Source organism: Anas platyrhynchos, chromosome 9, assembly GCF_047663525.1.
Source record: "Anas platyrhynchos isolate ZD024472 breed Pekin duck chromosome 9, IASCAAS_PekinDuck_T2T, whole genome shotgun sequence".
Classification (NCBI taxonomy): Eukaryota; Metazoa; Chordata; class Aves; order Anseriformes; family Anatidae; genus Anas; species Anas platyrhynchos.
In genome coordinates, this window is record NC_092595.1 from 20731840 (window position 1) to 20759417 (window position 27578).

The following is a 27578-nucleotide window of genomic DNA, read 5'->3' on the forward strand; positions in this document are numbered from 1 at the left end:
AGATCATCTGTTAGGCAAAAGATCATGTCTTGGACCACTTGCCCTTGGAATATTCCTATTCACAGCTGTACAATACTCTACTAGCAATCAAGCAACGAGTGCATGTGTACCCACGTATTCATAAAACAGTGGTCACCAATAAAAGAAATTTACTCTTTTACCTCATGAATATAGGCATTTTCTTTCCGCTTAAGACTCCTGCTTCAGGTTTCCAGAGCCTTTGCCTGCAACAGAGCTTTGGGCACTTTGTTACCTGCGATGCATCAGTCCCACACTACAGCTTTGCAGGTACCATCTGTAGGAATACAAGGTGTCTCAGGACTTGGGTGCTCATTTCCATAATCGCTTAGTGGCTCCTGAGATGGTGCAGAGCAGCAGTCTGGGCAGTGTGTTCCTGGTGGCTGAACAAGAGATCTAAACCTTGCTCTGTGGCAGGCTGAGCCTCTGGGACTCTGGAACCAGAAGGAGCAATTCTCGAATGCCAGTTCTGAAAGCAAAGGTATACTCTGTTCTTGCTCTGTTTTAAACATAATTCAACGTAGCAATTAATTAGTTCTTTAAGTAATTAATTACTAACTCCTAAAGAATTACTGTAATAGTGTATGTGGAAGTAATAAAATTACTTAAGGATTTCAGAAAATTCTTCAAGAAAGCAATTATTATTAGTTGTCGTCAAAATTATTTGTTATATTAATTACCAGTAATCTCTGCCTAGACTTAATTAGACTGAAAGCAATCTTATAGTGGCGCAATATAATTATGTCATTAATAAGAAAAATAACAGATAATTTTATTTTAATTTGACATATTACATGTTTAAGAGCTTGCCAACTAAAGAACAAAGCACACAAAGTTTTGGGATAATTTCTCACAACATTAAGGCAGAGCTTAAAAATAAAAATCTGTAGATTCTTGTTAAGTACCTATACATATGAACTGAACTTCAGCTTCCAGTAAAATTCAGCTTCAGAGCTCAGTCCTTAGCTCTTCAACAGTTCTAAATTATTGTGCAAATTCTATTCAATCAAAGTGTTGGGGAATGTCTCTTTCATAGATACACACTTAAATCTAGTAAGAATGAAACAATGAAAAAAAAATTACTGCTTCATATTTGTAATTGCAAATTTGTTGTTTTTCTGTTAGCATTAATCTCAGTGAGTCCCATTTCACTATAACCTAAGCACAGACTTAGCAATAAACATTGGATATCCCACTGAAGCTAGCCCACTAAAGTCTGTTTGTTTACTCCTTTTTCCCTGTATTTTTTAATAAGGTCTAGACACATGCTTGACAATAAATTTATGCCCAAGTGCTTTTCTGAATGTGAGCACAAAAAAAAGGTAATCTCAGAGTATAAAAATAAAATATTAACTAGTTACACAGAATGTTTCTCCTTTAAACAAACAAAGAAGTGAGTTTGGTTATTTTTTTTCTTCTCTTTTATTTTTTTTTAATAAAATTAAATTACTGACAATTTATTTTTTTTTGGGGGGGGGGGGGTAGGGGCAAGGGGTAGAGCAGAACAAAACACATTTTCTAATTAGGTATTCTTCCAGTAGCAAGCAATAATATTTCTGACAAGTGCTTTATATATATATATATATATATATATGTATGTATATACACACATATATACATATACATGTATATGTATGTATATTTCTATGTGTGTATATTCTTTATAGCCTTTTTGCATTTTTTTGCATGTACTATGCGTCTTTATTCTATGGAGTATCATCAGTAATCAGATAATTTAATAAGCACATAGCAAACCACAATAGAGCGATTAGTTAGATAATGTTTTACCACCTGCAGTAGCACTGGTTGTATGAGAAGTCATTGACAAGAATTGTGTAATAGAATATTTACATATTTCTACTGAACTAGTTTTTATTTGTATCCTTGGATTACTGCAATTATTCGCCAGGGTGTTTTGACAGATGTTCAAGCTCTTCTGCTGAGGAATAAGCTATGAATACTGAGAGTCCATGTCAGTAGCACTCACTTGTCATTTAGACACTAGTTTTTAGAGCAATTCCCAAAGCAGGCTGGATAGGAGGGAAAAAAAAAATGTAGGTATGGCTGATGGGTACTTCACAGAGCAGGAAAAAAGCCACATTCCTGAAGAGTCAGGGAGGCTGGGGTGTACCTGGAGATGTCTTGGTCCTGCCCCAGGCACACGGGTAGGCTCCCTACAACTATAATCACCAGAGCTTGGATTTACAGTCACTCCCAAACCCATTTGTCAGCAGCCCCATGGACATGAGCATTTTGCTATATGCTTCAATCTTACCAGCCAGTAGCAACATTTTCTGTGCGTTTGTAAGCATCTCATACAAATAATGGCTGATTCTTTCTGTAGTCATTGCCTTACAAAGGAAGGATGCAAATTAGCTTTTGTGCAGAGTGAGATGCATCATTTTACTGAAGAAATTATTCATGTTTCAGTACATTTTCAAACGGCTGGTATGTATAGAAGATCTTAACATAACATCCCCTTTTTTAAAACCTTTAAGTTTAAAAAATATACTTAGTGTGACTGCTAAACCAGCTGGTAGGCATGTAAGCAAGAAGGAAGGCAGGTAATTAAATTTTAGGAAGATTCCACCTGAGCAAATTCATTTAAATAGCTGAATTTCTAAAATATACGATATATTTCCTACTCTTATGTTTGTCCAAAAAAAATAAAAATAAAATCAGAAACATAAACATATTTGGTTTGCCTCTTTCAAGTTACTCATTGCAACAGCACTCATTAGAGACCTAACCTACTTTTACTAGAATCCGAGGAAAAATTTTCATTCGTATAACCAAAGTGTCTTGAAAATCATTTTCATTTTTATATTGAAACATAAAAAAACAGCACTCTGTAATTGTTTTTAATTTTTAGGTAGCTTGTGGCTTTGAAAGTGAATAGCTCATTTTTGTAAGCAATCAAGATTTTTAGTGGAAATTAGTATCTTTTATTATTTAAGCTATTTTTAAATGATAAATCACACTATTAAAATGGAGTCAGGTGTTTGAAGTCTTGATTTTGTCCCCACATATTTGGTGCTAATGATGAATCCCTTTTTAATGAAATTTTCAAATAAAAGCAAATCTCATGAAGCTTTTTATCATGTATTTACTTTATATCAAAACCCTTACTATCCTGGACCACCTGTATTATGCAAATTAAAAATGCCATATTAAAACTGTAGTTTTAATTCCACACCATGGGTTGCACCATAATGTATTTTACTAAAATTGTGGTAACAAATAGCACTGATGATGTAACACTGTATTTCAATGTTTTACAGCACCGCATTGCTATTCTAACGATTATACTGTAGTTGGAATAAATGTTAATAAATTTGAGACAGATTTATTACGTTTGTAGACTTTGTTCTGTTTGGGCCAGGAAGCAGAGGATTTATGTGATAACTCTTATTAACTCTTAATGAGCATTTATTGCTTTTATCTCCTTTGTGTACCACCAGGAGTTTCTATGCTTCTAGCTGCCCTGTAAGTTAGCACCTTTTAAGGTTTGATTTGGGACTAGATTGCTCCTCCAGATTCCGCGGACTGTAAAAGGAGTCATCAAGGCAGGAAAGCATTTCAATACTTTACAAATTCTTCCCTTCATGGCTATTGCTCTTGAGCAATCGACTGCTGTCAGTCATTTGGGAATGGGGACCTGGGCCAAACCTCGTGCAGTCCTTTTGCAGACGCTGCTTTTCTGAATGACTGGGGTAAACACTGCACAGGCAGGTCAGACCAGCCACCCAGCCTCTCTGTCCCCCGTTCTAGACACACAGAGCAAGGAGGCTGCATAAAGGCCTTGAGGAACTGAAGAAACTCATTTTGCCGGAGACATACAGTCACAGGTTGTGGTCTGGCTCCTCAGTATATTTTCTGCAAAGATAGTCTCAGGTTAGGACTAATTAGTTGTAACCTGTGAAATCTGAATGCCTGTTGGAAAAAAAATAAAATAAAATCCATAATGGACTCTTTTGGTGATGCTGAACTATGGGAGCAACATTTAGTGTCCTATTGGTCGGTCATTGCTTTCCACATTTCTCACAGTTGCAGAAACCACTGTATGATGTTGAGGAAAACCTTTTACAGTATTTTCAACAAACCCCAAAACAGCAGAGGAAAAACTGATCTTCCAAGACAATCTATTCTTACATCAGCAGCTCGGTTCTGCAGACTCGTATGGCTCTGGCTGGTCAAGACACGAGGTTTCCAGCAAGCATTTGAATTTCTGACCTGCCTGACTGTCAGGCTGTGGATGTGGTCTACCTTGACTTCAGTAAGGATTTTGACACTGTTTCCCACAGCATACTCCTCAAGAAACTGGCTGCTCTTGGCTTGGACTGGTGTACGCTTCGTTGGGTTAAAAACTGGCTGGGTAGCCGGGCCCAAAGAGTCGTGGTGAATGGAGTCAAATCCAGCTGGAGGCCGGTCACTAGTGGCGTCCCCCAGGGCTCAGTACTGGGGCCAGTCCTCTTTAATATCTTTATTGATGATCTGGATGAGGAGATTGAGCACACCCTCAGTAAGTTCGCAGATGGCAAAAAGTTAGGTGTGTGTGTCGATCTGCTCAAGGGTAGGAAGGCTCTGCAGGAGGATCTGGATAGGCTGCACCGATGGGATGAGGTCAACTGCATGAAATTCAACAAGGCCAAGTGCCGGGTCCTGCACCTGGGGCGCAATAACCCCAAGCAGAGCTACAGGCTGGGAGATGAGTGGTTGGAAAGCTGCCAGGCAGAGAAGGACCTGGGAGTGATGGTGGACAGTCGGCTGAATATGAGCCAGCAGTGTGCTCAGGTGGCCAAGAAGGCCAACAGCCTCCTGGCTTGTATAAGAAGCAGTGTGGCCAGCAGGGCTAGGGAGGTGATCGTCCCCCTGTACTCAGCTCTGGCGAGGCTGCACCTCGAGTACTGTGTTCAGTTTTGGGCCCCTCGCTACAAGAAGGACATGGAGATGCTCGAGAGAGTCCAGAGAATGGCAACGAAGCTGGTGAGGGGCCTGGAGAACAACTCCTGCGAGGAGCGGCTGAGGGAGCTGGGCTTGTTCAGCCTGGAGAAAAGGAGGCTCAGGGGCGACCTTATAGCTCTCTACAGGTACCTTAAAGGAGGCTGTAGCGAGGTGGGGGTTGGCCTGTTCTCCCATGTGCCTGTTGACAGGACGAGGGGGAATGGGCTAAAGTTGTGCCAGGGGAGTTTTAGGTTGGATGTTAGGAAGAACTTCTTTACCGAAAGGGTTGTGAGGCATTGGAATGGGCTGCCCAGGGAAGTGGTGGAGTGACCATCCCTGGAGGTCTTTAAAAGACGTTTAGATGTAGAGCTCAGTGATATGGTTCAGTGGAGGCCTGGTTAGTGTTAGGTCAGAGGTTGGACTAGGTGATCTTGAAGGTCTCTTCCAACCTGAATGGTTCTGTGTGTGATTCTGTGATCTCTAGTGAAGAAAAGGGTAAATCCTACTTGTACCACCAAGTCCACCAAGTCCAGTGATCTTGCCCTAGAATATCTGATTTTCATTTGATACTTAGATTACAGTTTAGGAATGGCTGTATATGATCTTTTGCAAACTTGCCTTCCAGGTTATAAAAATCAAAGTTTAACTTTTGCTTCCTTTTTTTTTTTTTTTTTTTTGTCATTTATAACTAGCTCAGAAAATAACATATTTTAAATACAGTCCTCTGAAAACTTGATCTGTGGGTATCCCTTACCTCATGCAGTGACCAGAATCTTTGAAACCAAGTGGCTAATGAAGATCTTGAGTAGAAACTGGACGGTATTTCTGCACTGTGATTTAAATGTTTCAGTGCCTCAGAGTACCTTGCGGCAACAAAAAGGAGAAAAGTAAGGGAAACTGTTTCAGTTTTTCAATTTGGAACCTGCTTTGCTGCAATTTTGAGACATAGACTAAAGCACAGGTAATTGATCATAATGAAAAAAATGCATTAATGAAAGTAATTGACAAAAGCCAGTCCACCTGTCAAAGAAGAGAAACCTTGAAAAGAAACGGCAGGCTTTTGAAGGTCAAGGCTCAGTGTGGTGTAATCCCTACCATCTGTGTTCAGGCTGGTGCTATTCTCAGACTGTCATATGCACTCTCTTCTTTGAAAATAACAGACAAGGGAAAAAAAGCTTACCCGACAGGGAGCCTAAATGTAGCTAGCTTTATAGAAATTGAAAAAGCACCACTGTATAAACTTACAATGACCCTTAATTTTCCTTCCCCTTGACCTACACACATCCACAATCTGTTTCAGGACTGCAGTGGCACTGGGAATGAAAATAATTCAGTGACCAATAAAATGTATCAGTATAACAGCAAGTTGGAATGGTAGGCAACCATACCCAATACAATCAGCCAAGCATGGTATTGCCCTGCACACACTAAGTGATTAAGAAATTTCATCCTTTCCTTCAGCTTTTGAAAGGAGTGGGACTTTTGCCTTGAATCTACAAAAAGCTGTAGAAAGACTCCTGTGCCCACGCCAGAAACGCAGCTCTCAAAAGACCTGTTTGAGAGCCACCCAAGGCGGTACCTCCCGTTCGTGTGTTCAAGATGTCTTGGTCACTAAAGCTTCACTTCTGGACATTTTCAGCCAGCATGGCGAAGCCTGACATTTACACTTGCTTGTAAGGTCCTATGAGATTCAGTGACTTGGTGCACATTCATGTCCTGGATCCACAGGGCTCATTAGACACAAGCTCAGAAAATGCCAACTGACTCCTAGCCCATGCATACATGGCTAGAGCTAGGGTGCTGGGCATCAAGGGGGCTAACAATTACAACTGAGAATAGGGAAAGCTTGGTTCAGTGTCCTGTGCTTTCTGAACACTGACCACCAAGTAACAGAACAAATTTGCCTTCTTTAACACATTTTATCGTGTTGCTTGGACATTTTAGAAAGTATGAATGAAAATCTTATTCATCCACAAAATACCGTAGCTTGCTGATCAGGTCACTTTGTGTGGTCTGGAGTTCAAACCCCTGAGGCAGAAGAGGAAATTGAATTCAGGTTTCCCACACTCTGACAGGATATATTAATCACTGAGTTATTCCATTAAATAAGGGCATTAGCTCCTCCACAGCAGTTCTGCTTTGAAAGAAAAGATTTAGAAATTGAGCTCCAGAAGTCACAAGAATGGGAACTCCCAAGTGTTAGAAGGTGTCCTTCCAGCATCCAAGCACTAAAGTCCTGGTGTGGGGCAACATTTAAGACACAACCTTGTTCTTAGTATGTCATGTTGAAAGTAGATACAGCTGCATGCTTCCTTTTTTGGTTCTCATTCCTCTGCTTTCAAATATCCACAGGCATCCTACAGGGTACCTGTTCTGGAATTTATTCCCTCCAGAAGGTGGCTAGGTTCCTGCAACTTCAGTGTTCCAGCGTTTGGTCTCAAAAAGCCCCTTTAGGTTCCTTTGCTGCAGTAGCCCCAAGGCAATTTATTTCAGATAGGAAACTCAAGAATCTGAAAAGTTTTAAAGCCATTACAAAATATTCTAGTTCATATTGCAAAATACACTGGAAGCATGGAGCCAATAAGATGTCACTATATATCTTGGAGATTTTTTGTTCTAGACAGTAAGACTTTTTTAATGAATAAGATTCATCTATTAAAATAATTATAAAGAACTTTAATAGAGCTCTTTAATCTTGAGTGCTAGATGTATGAAACTACAAAGCACAACCAAACAGATCTCCCAGACATCATGTTACATACACCGTGTGGGTAATTGTATATATAAAAGCTTACTATTTCTATTACTCTTAGGTCATAAAAACTAGAATAGCATATCTAAACAGCAGGTATAAATAGTACATATACATTATATATATTACTTGCTCCTAAAAAAATTACATTAAAACTTCTGCCTCCGTGCACAAAACCAGAACACACCACATAAAACATCTCTCTGTTAAGTGCAGATTCCTGGGAAAACAACCCCAATAAAAAAAATGCATAAAAAATAATAGTGCTCCACAACTGTCTAATTAAAAAGGTTCTCCACCTCTTTGGAAGAAACACATTTTATTCGCCCTCATTAAGGTGACCTAACCACCATGTTTCACCCTGCCCTGCCTGAATGATGTAATCAACACAACCCATGAAAGTGAAATAGAAAAATCATGCCATCTTCCTCCTAGTTGTAACTACCCCTCTAGCTGTACAGTCACTTTCAAGCATATACTTCAATTAATGATTCAGAAAACATACTGTAGAGACTGTATCATCTGTCAAAGTTTAGCTATAACTCTAGAGTAAATGGAAGAATTCAGAGCTTCAGAACTGGACCTAGGTATTAATGTATTTCCAGAGTCTTTACTAATAGCTTTTGTTTCTTATTCACACTGTCTTAAAATAAACTTTTATCTAGTTATTTTTTTTCAGCTATAACCTGAAGGCACACCCCCTGCTAATGGAATAAGATACTAAAGAAACCTCTTTTTCAATGCAAAGAGGCAATCCTTCCTCTCATTCAGAGTAATTACTTTTTTCTCTGTTGCATTTATCTTTTTCTCAGTTGCGTGTGCCTCATTAATGTGGTTTACTCGTGCTGAAGCCATACATGCCAGGCAAGACAAAATCAGGGAATCTGAAGCTGCATGAACACATAGGAACACAAATGACGCAGAGTTCACTACTGATTCTTTGGACAAGCATGGAGGACCTTATTTCAAAAGGTGAGCTACATCATGCCACCTTTGACAAACTTAGAAGTTGGCACAAAAAGCAAGAAGTGTCAACATGTCAAGGAATGATGTTTGCAATAGTACCCATTGAACAGTAACGGGGAGAATAGGCATGACAAAACTGAGTCAAAAAAAAAAAAAAAAAAGATCTAAATCTCTTCACTTTCATTAGGTAAAGTAAAATAAAAGAATTAAAACTTCTTAAAACTTTTTTTTTAATAAATATTCTAAGAAAATCATATGTTCAGACTGACCTTTAGTGACAAAAGGAAGGAAAATTAAAAGAAAAGAGTATAATTCAAAAGTAAAAATTAAATCTAAAATGGAGCAAAAGGAAATGCAGTGAAGCCAGTGTTGTGTCCAGTGGAGGGGCGGGGGGAAAGGAGGGGGCTGAGATAGAAAGAAATGAGGAAAGAAAATCTAAAACCAAACAAAGTTTTTATTAAATGGAAGAAAAAATATTTTTCTATTATGGGCAGCAAAAAGAACTTATTTTGAAATGTCCGAATGCCTGGAGTTTGTTATTTAATAGACTATCCAACCAATCTTGTGAAGCACATGAAAACATAAAGTGTGAAAGAAAGAAAAAATTCCACAGGGGGAGCATTTCAATGCAGAAAGAGCAAAAACTAAGACAATGAAGATTTTCCCTTGTAATGAAGCTCATCATCCTTTTGGAAGAAAACCTGACATTGGCTGGGAATAACATTCTCAGTTCACAGTTCTAAGCAGTTTATGTCAACATTATCTTTTTCTTTTTATCCTCAGGGAAACATATTTTTTCTCCTACAAGAAATGTCAGCTCTAGTCAACATGCAATAGGCATAAAATTTTTACATTACAGCACTATTAATATACTATTAGTATAGTCTCCTATATATTAATTAACATTACAGGAAATAAAAAGTTGTTTTTTTCTTTGCTCTTCTTTTTTTTTTTTTTTTTTTTTTTAATAAAACATAAAACATTTTACAAAACAAGCGAGGATCTCAAAGGGCATCGATCATTCTGCACCATGTGTACAGGGGCAGGAGATGTCCTGAAGTATCACTTCTACATTTCAATTTGTCACTTATGTTTTGGCTTTCAAGTCCCTTTTGCTTTTTTGTAAAACCACTGGAGAGCAGACAGGAGTCACAAGACAAGGCACTTGCTGAGAAGGACTGCACAGTCCCATGCTCAGACTGACAAGCTGGCAGTAGATATCTTTCATTCAGTACATCTCTATACATTGCACAAAAAAATGCCTGGGGAGCCTTGGTAATGAATACATCAAATTTTACCCTGCTCTGTAAAAACAGCTATAAGGAAATGATTTCTGTGCTACAGAGGGGGTACACAGACTAAAAAGAAAACACAGCACTTGCCAGAAAAATAAATGCCCTGCTCCATCAGAGAGATGAAGGAGAAAGATAAAGTGCTCTGTTTATGTTACGCCATCTGAATTTAAGTAGATTGTAAACCCTTCCCCTTCCGACCAGGGGGGCAAACATCATCAACACAGGTACATACAGTTTGTAGTCTTCCATGCAATGCTGCTCATCCTTCAAGCAGAAACTGATTCAGGAAGTTCTTTCACTTAAAAAGAAAAGCCAGGAGAAACAAATAAGGAAAAAACTGGCATGTGATGTGTTGTTACCAGTCATGCTAAACAGTAACGGCTATATGCGTAATTTATAAAATATAGCATACAATAATAGAATATTATAGGAAATCTCAGCTGGGAAAGGTTCTTTGGTTCTTCTTTTTTTTTTCCTAATATGTAAAGGAGTAAACAAACGATATCCAGTTATCCAGTAAGCAAAATAAGAAAGAAAGAAAAGAAAAAGAAAAAAAAAAAAAAAACACAAAACAAAACAAACAAACAAACAAACAAAAAAACATTTCTGAAGGTGTGCCTAGTTCTGGTATTTAGAATTTTGCTGATACGGTCAACATACGTACTGAGAAAGTCAAGATACCTATGATGCTTCCTGTTTTCTCTGTACACATTAACCATTTTTATTTCTGAGCCCACACAGGGTACTGAACCAAAGTTTGACCCTGTCCCTGGAAACACCAGCAAACATGCGGAGCCCATTGCCATTAGGAGTTGCTGTTGCTCCTGGAGAAACCCTGATCCAGGTTAGTGCTTCCATCCGACAGCAGGAAGCACAGCAGTGCCTGTAGTCCCCCACCTGCTCACAGATCAGCGTCACCCTCTTATGTGTTGTCAGGTGCCAGTTAAATCTTTGCAAATTTTGAGCTGTGCTCTACTGTTCCCAGAGTCTGGAGAAGATGGGGATGGGTGTTGTTGAGACAGTTCAGATACCGCAGGCAACATGTGCTTTTCACTCTCTGGATTCTCCCTCAGCTCAAATCCAATTCTCAACCAGCCGTGGCTGAACTGAAGGAGAAGAACAACCACACAGCCCGAGATTTGAGTTTTGATTGAAATATCTTTCTGAACTGCTTTCATCAGTTAGAATCCTTGTACAGACCTGTGCAATAGGAACAGCAGAAGTATCTGAGATGGGGAATTACACGTCCCGTCAGCTGGGCTGGACAGACTGCTGCATTGCACTTATTTATGGACCTGAGCTGAACCCTCAGGGTAAAAGTGAACAAAGAATAGACTGTGTGTTTTTTTTCTAAAGCATCTGGGTGTAAGCCTTATTTTGCCAGCAACCATGGTGTTTATGGGCATGTTTTACTGGAAACCTGCTGCTTCTCACAACGTTTCCTGAGCGACTGTCTTAGTAAAACTGCATCTGGAAATGACAAGCACACAGCTGTAAATCTGAAAAGCAGTGTGCAGCCCTAATAGCTAGCAGCCATGGCAGGACTGCTGTGCTGAACATTGGAAAGATTTACAAAGACAAAAGCAGAGCAATGAATTCATTTCTGAGTGCTCTGTGATCACATTACACCTCTTCCTCTTCAAAGATATTTTGTAGACAGAGACGTGGCTATCACTGCTCTTTGAGTTAATGCTGTAAGCAGGCAACCTGTCATTGCTTACCTGCCTAAGGCACCCCAAATTTCTGCCCTGCACATACTTTCCAAAGCAACGGCCAGTAGGGCGATATATCCTATTTTCTTTTTCGTCTGAATTAGATCCATAACAAAGCAAAGACATGAAAATGAACCAACTTTAAAAAACTGTCATTGTTTCCCTGGTTGGCACCATTTCGTATAATGCAGGAGGTGTTCATAAAATGGTATCTCCTCAAAATAGATTTTAAAAGGGTGCATAAGGAAGAGATGGAGAATGTACATTTTTATTATCTCATCCCCTAAGCTGTGAAGTCTCAAAAACACCCTGGTTTCTAAGTCTCCTGGCACTTCAGAGTACAGTTGCAAGGAGATGGTGGAAGGAGGGGAGCACTGGTCACAACAGACACATCAGAGTTATGCTGACAGGGCTGGCATCGCTCCGTTAGAGCAGTCAGCATCAGTGAGAACTGGGGATTGGAGCCAAGGTTTTGGAGTATAAACAACACCATCAATTGCCTGGAAAGGGAAAGAAATACACCTGCTACCTTCAGTATTAAAAGCTAGGCAACAAGCTTTTCTTGTTTAAAAAAACAAAACAAAACAACAACGACAAAAAAAAAAAACACCAAAACACTTTGAATATGAGTATTACATCAAATATAAAATATAATAAAAAGTAAAGCATTTTTATCTCTCTTAGAGCAAGGATTTTAAATTCTTTAATTAAAAATATTTTTCTTTCAAATGCCCTACAGTTTTACTAACAAATTGGTGTTTAAAACATTTGTTTAAAAGTAGGTTGTTTTCTTAAAACTAGGTGTTAATTTTATGCATAGAAGTATATACATATGTACAATTATACATAAAGTTATGTGTGCTTGGTTTTCAGATTTGCAGTGGCAGAAGCCCAAACCTCAATTACTTACTAAGTCTTTACCCGAAGGTAATGTCAGTGGCTGTGGAAGGGATTAATAGATGTATGTGACATGTTCAGCTCCAGAAATGACCAAAGGATAATGGACAAGTCAGGAGTGCGGGCCCGTAACATCCTACATAGCATCTATCCTGAATTTAAATTTCAGATTTACGTGGTTATGTGGGCATGTCACTGTTTCTACTTCCTCTGTAGCCAAGGGGAGAGCGACAGCATGAATCCTCACAAATGTTGTGTTGGTTTTTTTTTTAAGCCTACACAAAAACTGTGAATTTGCTAATTTTGCATCTGACTATAAATTCATACCTCCTGCAGACCTCAGAGGAGGCTGAATGCAGACTTCAGAAAGTTCATCAAACACCCCTTGACAGATCGATCTACAGGTTTCTTCATAAAGACGCATCAGTGGCTTCAGTAAATCAAGTAAGCCTCTGGTCAGGCCTTGTCTTCTTTCCTTTATAGATCAGACAATGTCTTTCTGCGTCCCCACTTACTTCTCACACATAGCTGTTCTCAGTTCCTAGCATCTTCGCCATTTTACTATACTCTCTATTGCTTCCCTAAGCCCCCTCAAGATGCCCCCCACAACATGGAGTCAGTTATGAGGAAATTTAACTTTGCGCCCACTTTGGGTGCTCGTGGCCTGGGGAGTTGACAAGGCTGGGCTGGGCGGCACCAGAAAGGGTGGCAGAGCTCGTGGTGGCCCAGCAGGACAGGGGAGATGGGCCTGGCACAAGGCCTGAGGTGCTTCAGCAGAGTTGGGCACAGCTTTGCTTCTTGGTGTCATGGGGAGAGCCACTGCAGGCTGTGCTGCCACCAGGATGTACTCCTCTGCCTCGCTCATGCACAGGCACTTGCTCTGGTGGCTCTTCCGACCCCAAAACTCCCTCTGTGATGTGACCCTGAGGGCAGTGTGGCTGCAGTGTCCTTTTCCCCCTGGAGCTGCAGCACCCCCTGGGCAGCATCGATGCTGCAGGGACCTGCAGCAGGGACCCTGCCAGGAGCCTGGCTGAGTTTCCATTACAATATCATGTAGGAGAATCAGGAGAATGAGGCTGTTTAGATTCACAGTTCTGGGGAGAAGGATCTAAAACCTCTCTTCTTTCTGGTTTGCCCCCACCTTCTTCTTTTTTCTTTTTTTTTTTTCTTTTCTAGTTATAAGCTTGACCCCAGCTTTAGATTTTAAAGTAACAGCTATCTGGGATTTGGAAAGTCAGCAGCCCCCTGAAGTGCCTATCATGATTAAATCCACTAAAAACATTCCCTATTAGTCAGGCACAAAGCAGCTGGGTAGAGACATACGTTTCTGTTTCTCTGCAGTGCCATTCCTTTGCTCCGGCCTTCAGTTAAACAGCTATGGTAATGCTCCTCACTCAGCTTGTTTGAAGATTAAATTAGCTGCTATTAGTTCAGCTCTTTGAAGATGTACCCAAAGTGGTAAGCGCTAAGTATTATTAGATGAATGTTAGTCATTAGACCCTAGAGAAATCCTGTTGCTCTGCATTACTGCTTGAGCCATGTGAATCCGTGGCTGCTGGTCCACTTGAGCACCCCCGACCTTTGGTCTCCCTCTGCTCAGCACTGCTAAGTGCCAGACTATGAGCTTCTGTCCAAAAACTAAGCCACCCTACAGCATTTAAAGGACCAGTGTGCAAACTGACTTTAAAGAGTTTTTTTTCTTCACAATTAAGAAAAGCTTTTCATGTTCGAAGCCCTCTCTGAAAACTCCTTGTCTCCTTTTTAACTGAACTTTAAAGAAACAAATCATCTATGTGATTTATTAAGCTGAACTTTGGTTAAAAAATATATATAAAAAAGCTGTCAGTCTTTCAAATTTAAAGACAGATGGGCAACTAGATTTTCCATTAAATTACTCAAGATTGAAATGGGTGTAACAGACAAGATTTAGGACCTTTTTAAAGCCCTCTAGTGGTAGTTTCAGTTATACTATTTATTGACATAGGAAATTACCTCATTACTAGACTGCTTTATTTTGAATCTTTAACAGGAAATTAGATGCATCTGTCTTAGAAGGAGGGACTGGAAAAAGAGAAACTGTTAGCAGAAAGGTTCTGTCTTTCAGTATGGAAATAAACGCGAGGCAAGCATACAGGGTAGTAGAAACTCTAAATACGAAATCACGTAAACAGAAAAGGCAGCAAGTGTCACCTAACCAAATAACAAAATCACTCCTCTAGGAACCGATCACTGGTATGGACTGAGAAAGCTTTTGCAAAATTAAAGCTGACCCAGTTCTCCTACACGAGAGTGCCGGTGTCTAAACCTCAGGATTTCAGTATAGTGGTGGATTGCTGCAGAGAAGTTGCCAATGAGTGTGCTGTACCAGCCACATGGATAAACAATGTCTTTCACTCCTGAAGGCCATAAATCTGCTACTTTTCATCAGCCACTATATTGCCATTATAGTATTTTCTCAGATTTCTTTCCTTCCTCTGCAAAGTTCCATTTCAAAACAAATACACAACTGATACAGTCCAAGGCAGCATGAGAATAACACAGAATCACAGAATTAGTTCAGTGATAATGTTGCTACAGCTCGAGATTAAAAAAAAAATAATACTAAAAAATCAGTATAGGTAGAACCATTACTATTTTAAGATGCATTACATCATGGTTGCCTTTTGCCAAAATACTGTGTAAAGAATTAATCTTTACTTTAAGCTTGAGACAGTTTATATAAAGCAGGACAACCTTACAGTTTGGTTCTTAAATGCAGTTTTAGGATTTTAACAATAAAACTGGTAAGGAGGATCTGCCCAGGCTCTGTCACATAACCAGCCTGTCTCAGACCCTGAGTATTAAATCAGACTATATTCTACATAGGGTTATACCTGAAACTATCTCTTTTGTTAAATCGCTAAATAGTAGCTGAAGTGCCTGGCAGAGCATCCAGGATTTCTCAAGGACTCTCACAGAGTTTTCTGGGAGAGAAAAGTATTACTCTGACAGCTCCAAGTGTTTCTTCAGCACCTCCTCTTAAAAATCTAGAGGATTTTCTGGAGTGCTTACCTGAATAGAGGAGCTTATTAGAAGTACTCATTTCAAGAAATTGTTCTGGCGGTGAAACACAAATTGTAATAGATGTTCAAGAGATCCTTTGGGAAAATCAGGCTGGTACAGGAAAAGACAACATCAATGCCGAATAAAAGATTTGTGTGAGGATTGTCTAAATTAAGTATGGCCAGACACCATTTCCAAAAGGAATGGTCTTGACCCTGGGTGCTTCCCCATGACTTATCTCACGTTTCAAGTTTCAAAAACTTGAAAGTGTCATCTTCAGACTATCCCAGTAAAGTGGAAAAACATTTATTTCTATTGCATGGCATTTTCCTGTAATCTTTTTTTTTTAAAAAAAAAAAAAAAGCTAGAGTGTTTCTCATTAGTGCAATCACAAAACTTATAATATAGTAATAAAGTTCATGTTGCTTTGTTTACAGTTGTAGAATAAACAAGACTATGCATCAGTTATTAGTATGAGGTCCTCTGAATGTTACCCTTTGAGAAAAGGATGACCACTTGGTAATGTACAGGCCGTGTCCAATAAAAATGTGCAATGAAGACACTGTGTGGCAAAGTCTAATCTCCTGACTCTTATGGGACTTAAATCTCAACTTTAATAAGATTCTACTGCTGCACAAAGTGTACTATGAAGCAGTGTGATGCAATGGCTAAGATGCAGGCTGAGTGCACAGAATTACGTTCTTTTCCTGGATCTATTGTTTGCTTGCAATGCAATTTTTTATGTCGCTCCTACAGCTCAATTTCCTCCTTGATAAAAATGGGAATAACAATGATTTCTCACCTTTGACATTCATGGATGAAAAGTGCTAAGTATTATTAATTCATGAATTTATCAACCTCAAGCAGCGTTGTGACCTTGAAAATGGAGAAGTTCCAAAGAGTCTGCAGAGTCTGCTGGAGAGATCATTAGCACTATTTACTGTAACAGGCAAGCACGTGGATGTCACAGTGATGCTTGCAGGGCTGGAGGAGGACAGGCAGCGTGATACAGTAGATAGCGTGTTGTTTTTGTGCCCAGATAGACAGCATTATGAAAGCACAGCAGTGAGCAAACCTTGGAACAAGCCCATCAAGTCTAAGTGGAAGGCCTGCTTCCCTCCTGGGAGACGCTAAGCAATGTTTTGAAATACTCTACATGCTTCAGTCACAGACCTTATGGAGCAGTTATAGCAATCAGTCACAACTATTGATTAGCTTGGCAGTACAGGGGAACTCACAGTAAAACCTGCTTCTCCGTAAAGATCACTTGAGAACATTTTTCTTTTTTAAAGTATTAAAATGATCAAGGAAACTGAGGTTGTGAGTGTTTTGTAAAGCTTTACTAAAGAATGGCAAAACCAGGACAATTCATCATTTGGTTCTACAAATTCTCCCTAAGAACATTTTTCATATGGAAGTCAGCTTTAGTCCACTGATATTTCATATTTCTATATAAAAATAGGGTGATTGTTTGACTATAAAAATATTCAGTGCTTTATTAACCTGCCTTTTTCCTTATTGCAAAGAGAATTGGAAAGCCCTGAGTGAGTTACAGCTACAGGTTCTGCAGCTTTTCACTCTGCCCTACAGTTTCCTTTATGCTCTTTTAGCCTATGTTAATTGTGCACCACTGCTGCCATTTGAGCATCTGTCCCCTGCTGCACTGAATCACCAGAAAGCAGCTCTTTCGGTCCACCTGTGATAGCTCCAAGCTCAGAGGAAACACTCTGTGTGGAAATGCTGATTCAATGTGGCAGGGGATAAGTGGGCTGGCAGAATTGGCTTTGTGCATTTTAATAACTGAGGAAAAAAGGGATGGAAATGACAGACATGAAGTGAAGCAGAGAATGCAAATTCTCTCTTCTTGACCAAACCAACATGCTTGTGCTTAATTCATATTTTAAGTGGCCAGAAATTCATTTTAGACAATGAAAATTACATGCATCTCTAATAAAATAGGTTAATATTATACCTCAATATGTGTGTAGCAATACAAATATTTTGTAGAACACATCTTACTATATATTATATACCGTTTATTATATCAAACCACATGGTGTGCTTGGAAAGATTTGCTTGCTTAGTTCTTATTAGGGAGTACTGCTCTACAGTAGTAGCTTATCTAAGACTAGAGAATGCAGAAGAAGAAACAATCAACCAAAGAAAATCATTTTAAGCTATGCCACCAGATCTGTATGGATAAACAGATGTAAATACATTCTTTAACCTTGTGTACTGCAGATTTATTCTTAAATCTGACATATACAACATGTTTTTCATCCAGGATAGAAATAGGTACTCTGTTATCTATCACGTAATCGTTGCCATTCTAAATATGAAATCTAGAGATTAGAGATCAATGTATGACATGTTTTTTCTAATAGTCTCACAGCATATTGTTGAAGCTGGAAAGACATTTTGGATAGCAAGAAGAGATGATAATACTGAAAAATAACCTATTTTTTTTTAATTCTTTTTGATTTCTGAACTTTCTATAACGATTGGACTGAAACTTCAACTTTTCTTACTCAAGTATAACAAATGCATCATGATACCGATAGACTTGGGGTTCTGCTGGACAAAAAGTTCAACATGAGCCAGCAGTGTGCACTTCAGGCCAGAAGGCAAACTGCATCCTGGGCTGCATCAAAAGAGGGGTGGCCAGCAGGTCAAAGGAGGTGATTGTCCCTCTCTGCTCTGCCCTTGTGAGGCCCCATTACATTCAGTTCTGGAGCCCCCAGAAAAAAATGTTGATCTGTTAGAACAGGTCCAGAGGAGGACCACAAAGGTGATCAAGGGGCTGGAGCACCTCTCCTACAAAGGAAAGCTGAGAGAGATGGGGCTGTTTGGCCTGGAGAAGAAAAGGCTCTGAGGTGACCTCATGGCAATCTTTCAGTACTTAAAGGGGACTTATAAAAAGGATAGAGAGAGAGAGACCCTTTGCTCAATCAGAAAGTAGCAGCACAAGGGGGAATGGTTTTAAACTAACAGAGAGGAGATTTAGATCAGAGATTAGGAGGAAATTCTTCACTCAGAGGGTGGTGAGGCACTGGAAGAGGCTGCCCAGAGAGGTTGTGGATGCCCCAACCCTTGGAGGTGTTCAAGACCATGTTAGGTGAGGCCCTGAGCAACCTGACCTAGTGGGTGGCATCCCTGCCTACGTCACTGCTGGCTCATATTCAGCCAACTATCAACCATCACTCCCAGGTCCTTCTCTGCCTGGCAGCTCTCCAACCACTCATCTCCCAACCTGTAGCTCTGCTTGGGGTTGTTGCGCCCCAGGTGCAGGACCCGGCACTTGGCCTTGTTGAACTTCATGCAGTTGACCTCAGCCCATCGGTGCAGCCTATCCAGATCCTCCTGCAGAGCCTTCCTACCCTCGAGCAGATCGACACACGCACCTAACTTGGTGCCATCTGCGAATTTATGATTCATTCTATGATAACAGTGGGGACTCTTCATTAAGAGCATTCTGCCTCATAGGGAAAATAGTGACCCTATAGATGATTCAGTTACAGCGAAGCTGTTTCTTATTTTTGTGCCTTGTCTTAAAGTGCTGTATGTTCCATATTGAGAAACATGTTCCATGTTGAGAAACTAACCAGCTCCACTTGGAGGTGAGCAAGCTTCTCTAGTAGCTAAGGGGTAACATTAGCTATTTATTTTGCACTTAGTCTCCTTGACATGAAGGAGTTTAGTACTCTTTAAACAGAGAACAAAATTGCAAGTGTGAAATATTAACATTTTCCTGTCACGAGCTAGTAAAAAATAAATAAATGAATAAATACAGTATTGTTTTACTTCTTCCAATTCATGCCTTTATTGGCCTTTGGGGGAAAAAGAAAAAAATGTTCTATCACCATTCCAGAAAAAAAAAAATAAATAAATAAAAGGAAATGCATTTGTGATAACAGAAGATCACAGAGCCATGTCAAAACTCCTATTTTTTTCCAAATTTGAATTACATTTGACCATCTGTAAAGATACCACGTGCCATCATCTTTAGCCTTTCAATCTTAGCCATTATAAAAGTCTCACTTTAACTTAAAACATAAACAAATCCCTTATCTATCTTTCCTATTTTAGAAATTCAATGCAAATGCAACTTAATAACTAATATAGCAATAAAACTGATGTAAGAAGAAATTTATAGTACATTAATCTCTAGATTCTGTACTTAGACTGGAAATGATTACATGATAATGCAGTAAATGTTTTGCTAAGTGAATACAAACTGAAATACTGTATATATCAAATGTGGACATGCTGAAGAATAAATCTGTAGTACATTAATTTACAGAAAGAACTTTCTTAAATGAAAACTTCTGAAATAGTAAGTCCAGGAAGTGAATAGGCCATCTTTAAAGGGCAGGAACTAAATTCAATTTAATCTGTTAGAGACAGAAAAGTTTCCCTTGAAAAGAGTGAAGAAATATCTACAGCCTTCAAATGTATGACTCGACTCTCTCTGCAGCATGGAAATGTTTCTAAAATAATTAATGAAAATGGTCCAAACTGAGGGGGTTACAGAGGACTGAAGGTCCTTAGAAATACTTCTTCCACAAAGAGAAGAGAGCAGGGCAAAGAACAGCCCGTGACGGTACTGTTCAGTCAGCAGGCCACCCACTCATCTTGAGAGGACTTGAAAGTTTCCTGCGGTTCATACATACACATTCAACTCCTACAGTCACTACCCCAATTTAAAAGTCTACTGCTATGTAAGACTTAGGCTGGAATGCGCCATTTATCTTTTTTATGAGAAAATATATGTAACTGTACTAAGAACAAATGTGGTTCTGCATTCAAAGTCTTAGTTACCAGCTGTACACAAATGGAAGTCATCAAAGGTCAAGAGGAAACAAAATCCTTCCCACCCATTTTGCTGTAAAGTAGTACTAGCATTTAACCACAGCCATTTCTGTAGCTTCAAGCCAGCTGTAAACCTCATGGTCTTATGAAAAGTTTGGATAATGGAGCCACTAACAAATTTCTTGTGCTCCTTTCTGTCTTTCTCCTCAGAAAACACCTCCATGCTAAATTAGCTGGACTAAAAAATAAATAATAATAATAATTTTTAAAAAGTAAGAGAATTTCCCTCCTCTTCCCCTCCACATTCAGCAATCTGTTGCTAAAAATTAAAGCCAGTTAAACTGCTGAAAAGCTCTGCCCTGTAGAACTGAAATAGGAGACAATAGGTCATTCTAGAATTAGAATTGATGGTTGCCCATGGAAAGAAATTGCAAGATAAGACAGATGGACTTCTGAGCACAATCTCCCACCTTTCGCTATGGTACCTTGAAACAAAGAAAACTTCCACTACTCCAATAATATGAATCCACTGTTTTGCCCTTGGCTCATATTTAAGCACTGTTACTAATGGTCATGCTATGAAAGACCAATGTATGTATAATTTATAATTAAGTCACATGGTTCTGTGTCAGATTCTAGAGTATCATGATGGAAGCAAAGCTGAGATCAGGCTCTTGGTTAAATAACACTGAGTGCAGTAATAGGGAAGGAAAATAGTTTCACTGAACCAACAAACAGTAACAGAATATTTTACATCATTATTTGCCACAATTTACACAGGCTTTTTTTTTTTTTTTCCCCCTCCTTTGAAGAGAGTTGTACTTTCTGGGACCAACACCATTCCCTTCTCCAAAAGTTATTTACATCTATGCAAAAAGAGTGCAAAAAGCTGCATTTTGATTTGGAATTTTACCTAGTGAAAAGCTTTGAAGAGCAAATTGTGCTGGTTTACACAAGTAGTTCTACCCAGGCCTCCCTACAATATGTTATAAAATGATAGGCCCAAGCATTTCAATGGATCAACCATTTCTTCACTCAGTGTTGCCCAAGATCTCATTATGAAAATTAATTGTGCCATTTATGTAATTTCAGCTATGCAATACCAAGTACAGGAACCAATTTTTATAAAACTACATCTTTGTGACTAATGGCCATCCAACAAAACAAAATGTTCACTTCCACTGATAAGTGTGTTGCAGGAAGACACTTAGTGCTGCATTGGTTGGCAAATACTATTTCCCAATTTAAGGAAACAGATGGGGAAGAAGATTGTCAGGTTTGAGAAGTGCACAACAGACAAGAGGAGCAAGAAAGGTGAGGAAACATCATGACCTCAATTCCACCCAAACCACAGGCCACCCACATTCATTCTCCAACAGCTGCAGATGAAATAGGTATTAGCTCATCCCAACTTCTTTCTGCTCTTCTACCATGCCCTAAAGCAGTGAACTATGGCTGCAGCTCCTACACAGGCTCAGTAAATAGCTGGCCAAACCCTCTGCACCTCTCTCATGCGAACCTCAGGTGACCTGTGAGAGCACACCATTCCAGATGCAAGAAAGGGTCATGTCCCTACCTAAGCAAGCAGTGAAAAGAAGACCAAAGAAAGAAAACAACCTCCAAAATAACAGCCCATGAAACACCTGAAAAAATATTCTCTCTTTCTCTGAGAATGAGGAAAGAAAAAGGTACTAGTGAAATAAGAGAATGCAGAAGGAAAGGGATAAAGGGGAATAACATAGACATTTGGAAAAGAAAAAACAATAAAAAAAAAACCACCCTCCCACTAGCACCCATCAAAAAGAAAAAGGGCTTTCAGCAGCTTAGTTTTGGAAGAAAGAGCTTAATAAGAATACAGAATTCAAAATGATGCTTATAGTGTTGTTAGTTTTCCAAGAGGGAAGTGAAAATCTGAGAGAGAAATGTTGATTACCAGGTTGATGCCATGCCAGTGCTCATGGATTTACAAATAACTGAAACCAGAGCTGTCCTCCTTTCCCCAACACATTCCAGCTTCGAAGTGTACTATCGCAATTCCTGGAGCAAGAAGTGTGCTGTTATCCCTTTGATAACACTCACTGATTTCTTTTCTGTTTTTATTTGTCTTTATAATGCTATATTGCAAAAGCTGTTATCCTAAATAATCATAAAAGAGAGATGAACACAGCAAATAGATGATCCCTTTAGAGTCCAAATTTTTGCAAAAATTGCTATCATATTCTTGTTAATAAACCTCTTGTTTTGGGTTGTTGAAAGCAAACCATTTTATGAAAATCACGTACAACGCTCATCACTGGCATTTTTTCTCACACAGCAGCCTAAACCAATCTGCAGTTAAAAAGAATAATTTTTAATAACTTGCCACGAACCATCTATGGATTCCATCTCAAACGGAGTCATTATCAGGTCAGCACAAAGCTATTCTGTAGGAAAATTCATAGATGATGTGCTTTACCTAAACCTACAGGGTACAGGATAAAACACGTTACTTATTTACAGCTTTTCCTCACAGTTACTTTTCATTTTTTTTTCTCCTTTGTCCAGCCTATTTCTAAGGTAGAATGAAATGAGTGATAGGGATATTAAAGGCTCTTCAAGGTATCCATTTAACTCTGAAAAATCAAAGCTAACCACAACTAGTTGTCAAGGACTTAACACCCAAGTAGTTCATATTACAGCCTCTTTGAAATGACCCTCCATCCCTTTCAAGTCACAGGGTCCGCATTGATTCAAGTTGTACAGGACCAACCCTATTAGGCTAAAATATATGCCAAAAATCTGTCAGAAACTAATAGGCAAGAGATTTGACAGCAAAACTTAATTCCCTGGCCGTATGTGGGAGTTTACCTGACATGAGTGAGGGTTATTCCCTGAGAGCAGATTCTTTCTTAGAAACCTTCTGGTGTGTATCAACTACAGTCTCTGTGAATTTTAGTTCGAAGAAACAAACTCTCAGCCACATTTGCACCTTCCCTCAAGCTTTCCTATGCAATGTCAACATTTTGTTATTTCCCATACTGCCAAATTGCTTTTCATATAGCAGGGTGGGGCTAATTTAGCAAATTCTGTCCATCAGAAAGGCTTTCCAGAATAAGTGAGTAAGACCTCTCTTACTCTTAATAAGGGAAACTTTAAAGTGATTTTTCAAACATGCCTTCATGAAAAATGTCAGAGTTCCAGAAAAAATATTTGAATGAAAAGGACCATGTTTGTAAAAACAAACCATTTTTAATGGCACACAGTGGCCAACAGCAACAGTGTCTGAGGCTGGGGCTGGCACACGGCTGAAGAGCAGAAACCTCTTCTCTCCTAATGATTGCAAGCCTAGGATGAACACAAATGGGAGTGAGGAATTTGAGACTATAACCACAGAGCATTATTAGTTTTCATCAGTCCCTCTCTGGCTTATTCATGGAATCTGGACGGATCCCAGAGGCATGGTTTCTTAGCTCTCATTAGGCTTCACAAAATGAGCCTCCGTTACTTAGAAATATCTACTTGGCAGCAATTCTCTCTTCTCCCTTCTTTCAGTGGGTGTTTTGTTGCAATATTCAGGGTTTGTAATGGTCCAGATCCTTCCTCAGAAGAAAGGCTGAACTATACTGACAGTTTGCCTTTAACAGTAATGGGAAGGCTGCTCATGTCTTTACTGTTTTTTACAGCTGTACACATACACCAGCAAAAAACATCTTCCTGAAATGAAGTTCACATTGAAACACCAAGGAAAAACTCTACCAGAACCACCTTTGTATTTTTAAAGAAGTGAGACTGGTGCAATCAGAGAGCAAGGGCAGACAGCGACAGAGTCAGTGACCTACAAAAATAATCCCGATCCTGCCAAATACAAGCTCTGTTCCCCCAATCCCTAATTAAACAGAGAGGTCATTTAAGTAATGATTCATCTACAGAAGGCTTTTATTTAGAAGACACAAAATTGTGTCACTTTCTGCTCATAACACCTATCATATCAGCATGAAAATACATTCATGTGGATGAGCTGGCAAAGAAGTCTTTTGAGTGACTAGTCTAATGCTCAGTTTCCTTGAATTGGCCAGATAGAAGCAAGCCCTTCTGAATATGAGATGCTCGGTCTGCTGACTCAAAAGCCCAGCTGGAGCTCAATCAGAGCTGACTTGTAAAAGCAACAGAGCATCCAAAAATAATTTTTTTGCCTGCTAGAATAACAGACCCACTGAAGTCAGGAATGCTTTCTGTTTTGAGGAATGGACATCAGTAACGTACAGGATAACAAACTTCTTTTGGTCGGACACTGGCTTGTTGCCTTCAATGTTTCAAGTGTTTAAGGGTCTTCAAGACTTTAAATTCCCAATTTTTCTAACTGTTCACATTTGGCTTATCAAAATTTTCAACTTCAGGGGAAGGTTTGATTATTATTCTCACTAAAACTGCAAGGTGATTTCAACAGCAGCACTTTTCAATCTTGCCTTTCATCTTTCTCTGACAATTTCCAGCACCAGTTCAACCATTATTGATTTTTTTCTTCAGTTAGACTAATTAAAGAAGTATCTTTGGTCCCATTGTGTGTTCATAATAGTAGCTACTTTGCCTAAAGCAAATGTGAACAGAGAAAAAAAATCAGATCAGTTAACTGAAATTACTGACAGGAACTCTGATCTTTAAAGACTCATACATGAGGTTTTCATGATTTTGTTCATGTACATCTTTTTTGTTCCCTCAAGATTTAAAATTAATTGGTTACTAAAGGTTTGAGCTTTTGTTAGTGTATGCTGGTCTCCTTTTATGTAGATAGAGCACACGTTATCAAAACAAAACAAAAAAATGATGTTAATAGGAGATTCAGTTTGGCATTGACTATAACTGCAACCAAGGTTTAGCATCCCACCCCATGGATGTCTTACAGTCAAAGCTTTCAAAATGTTTGACAAGAAATATGCAAAATAAAGTAGTTGTGTGCCATAATTTTATAATATTTTGTTCCTTGTAAAACCAGTAATAATTCAGCCAGCTAGCATCTTTAAGAAACATACAATTACAATTTTTTTCACTAACATTCTCTTCAATATTTTAAAAATAAAAATGAATTTTATAAAGTGGATTTGAAAGACTGCAAATATTACTATTAATTCTGTGATGTTCCACTTTTCTATGGCAAGAATTCAGAATTGGAAATTTGCTATGTCTCAACGGAAAGCTTGATACTACACAGTTATCATTAGACAGTACCAAGAAAACCACTTGTTCTCAACATACCTTCCGTCCATAAACCAGAGAGTCGGGATATCTCCAAAAAAAAAAAAAAAAAAAAAAAAAGGAAGAGGAAATAAATGAATTTCATATAAACCACTAAATATTTTTGGTCAGACCTCAATTATTTTCAAAATCTTCGTGGGGTAGTAGCAATTCTGTTTCAAATTAGGGAGATGTCCAAGCTCTACACATCAGATTGGGATCTGACTTCCTCATAATATAGGGATGCCGCAGTCCCTGGCTGATTCAGTACAATATAGAAATAGGTGGTATATGCATACATTTAACATACATATAAGCAAAGAATGCAGGTGTTTGGTTTTGGTGTTTAATCAGTACTCTTTTCCTGTATAACTATCAACTGCACGGTTCTGACTTGGTTCCCTGACTAGATAAACATGTGAAAGCCTTTCCTGTAAATATTCCACAGGCTAACAATGTTAACATGATTAGTTCAGCTCAATTATCACAACGAATTCACTTTTTCTTTATGTCTGGCATCAACCTTTACAACTTTCCTATTTGCTGTTCCAGTCCTTTCTAAATTGTTTTTGTTGTTATTGTTTTGGTTTTTGCTTGCTCATTTGTTTGTTTTGTTTTTAGCAGACTGAAAAAGTAAACAACAATCTAGTATTTGCTCCTATCTGACTGCATGGTGCAAGACAGAAGAAAGATGGAAGTACCCCAGAACTGCCATTCATTGTTCCCCTTTCTTTCTTTTCTCACCAGTCCTGGAATCCACAATAAAATCCTATTTCTCAATCTATTTAGAGAGCCTTTCTTACAGAGTTCACGTGTCCACCTCTAAAGTCTGATGGTCTGGCTCAAATAGCTATTGAGATCTTAATTTTCATAGCTTCCTATGCCTTTTAGTAAGCTGCTCCCTAATCAGGTTTCCCATATGAATTCTCCCCCATGATTCCAACTACAGTGACATTTTGTTGGGATGGTCATCTTCTTTGCCTTCCTTGGATCATTCAGCTGTTCCTGAAAGTTTGATCACATAGTCAAAACACAACTACTCTGCAATACACTCTCAAGAACATTTTAGGAGAGGTGAGATTTTCATATTATTAAAGAGTGAAAGGCACAGAAATATTTAAAAAAAACAAAGAAGAAAGTTATTTTTCTCAACTCATTTTCAGTTCAGAACACATTGGTGAGTTTTAAATCATTAATCCTAAGCTTTCAACAATGCAGCCTTAAAAAGGAATACAGCTCCCAATTTGGACTTCAGTGAAACTTCTTATTTTCTTTTACCATTTTTTAAAGAATGACAGTTTCTACCAGAATCATACATATGAGGAAGAACAATTAAAAAGATGAGCACAATTTTGTAGTCAGCTTTAGTTTTTGCTCTTGATTGTCAGTATAAAATAGATTACAATGAATTTCCTTTTTTAAAAATTGTTAAAGCAACTCTTGTGTCTCAGTGTAAGATCTTCTAGAATCTCAGAAAATATGAGTTAAAAATCTAACAGTTACTCTGTACTGTTTCTACAAAGGAATGAGATTAAGTTACTACTGAAACAGTCAGTATCCTTTACTTGCTAGACAAGGACAGACCTTTTAGACAATTGACTTCACCTATGCAGATTACTGACAAAGGATTTTAAAAGGTCATTCTAAATGGTGTCCCTCCAGGCCATTTGGCCTTGAGTGGTCCTGTCTACAAGTTATTTGCTATGGTCCACTGCTTCTAGGTAGATATGAAAAGAGTTTTGTGCAAAGGAAGTATTAAGACATCTCTGCATGACCTTGCCTTTCTTTTTTTCTGAGATTCTGGACAGACCTCTTCTCTGTGGCAAAGGTCAAATGGGAAGCATCTTGAAAAGAGCTACTGAAGCAACAAGGGAATGCGAATCTTTCTGCTCTTCTGCTCTCAGTCATGAAGCTACTGTACCTTATAAGCAA

General features: G+C 38.8%; 1 long non-coding RNA gene across 3 annotated transcripts; it reads left to right on the forward strand.

Annotated features, from left to right (window-relative positions):
- The first annotated feature begins 364 nt into the window (after positions 1-364).
- LOC140003185 (uncharacterized) lies at positions 365-27578 on the forward strand. Of its 3 annotated transcripts, none has more exons than XR_011811368.1 (5): positions 365-499; positions 8527-8686; positions 10708-10819; positions 12921-13028; positions 26268-27578. It is a non-coding gene; the product is annotated as an uncharacterized lncRNA (long non-coding RNA). The 3 variants fall into 3 exon arrangements; XR_011811370.1 differs by having other exon boundaries at positions 26271-27578; XR_011811369.1 differs by having other exon boundaries at positions 10717-10819.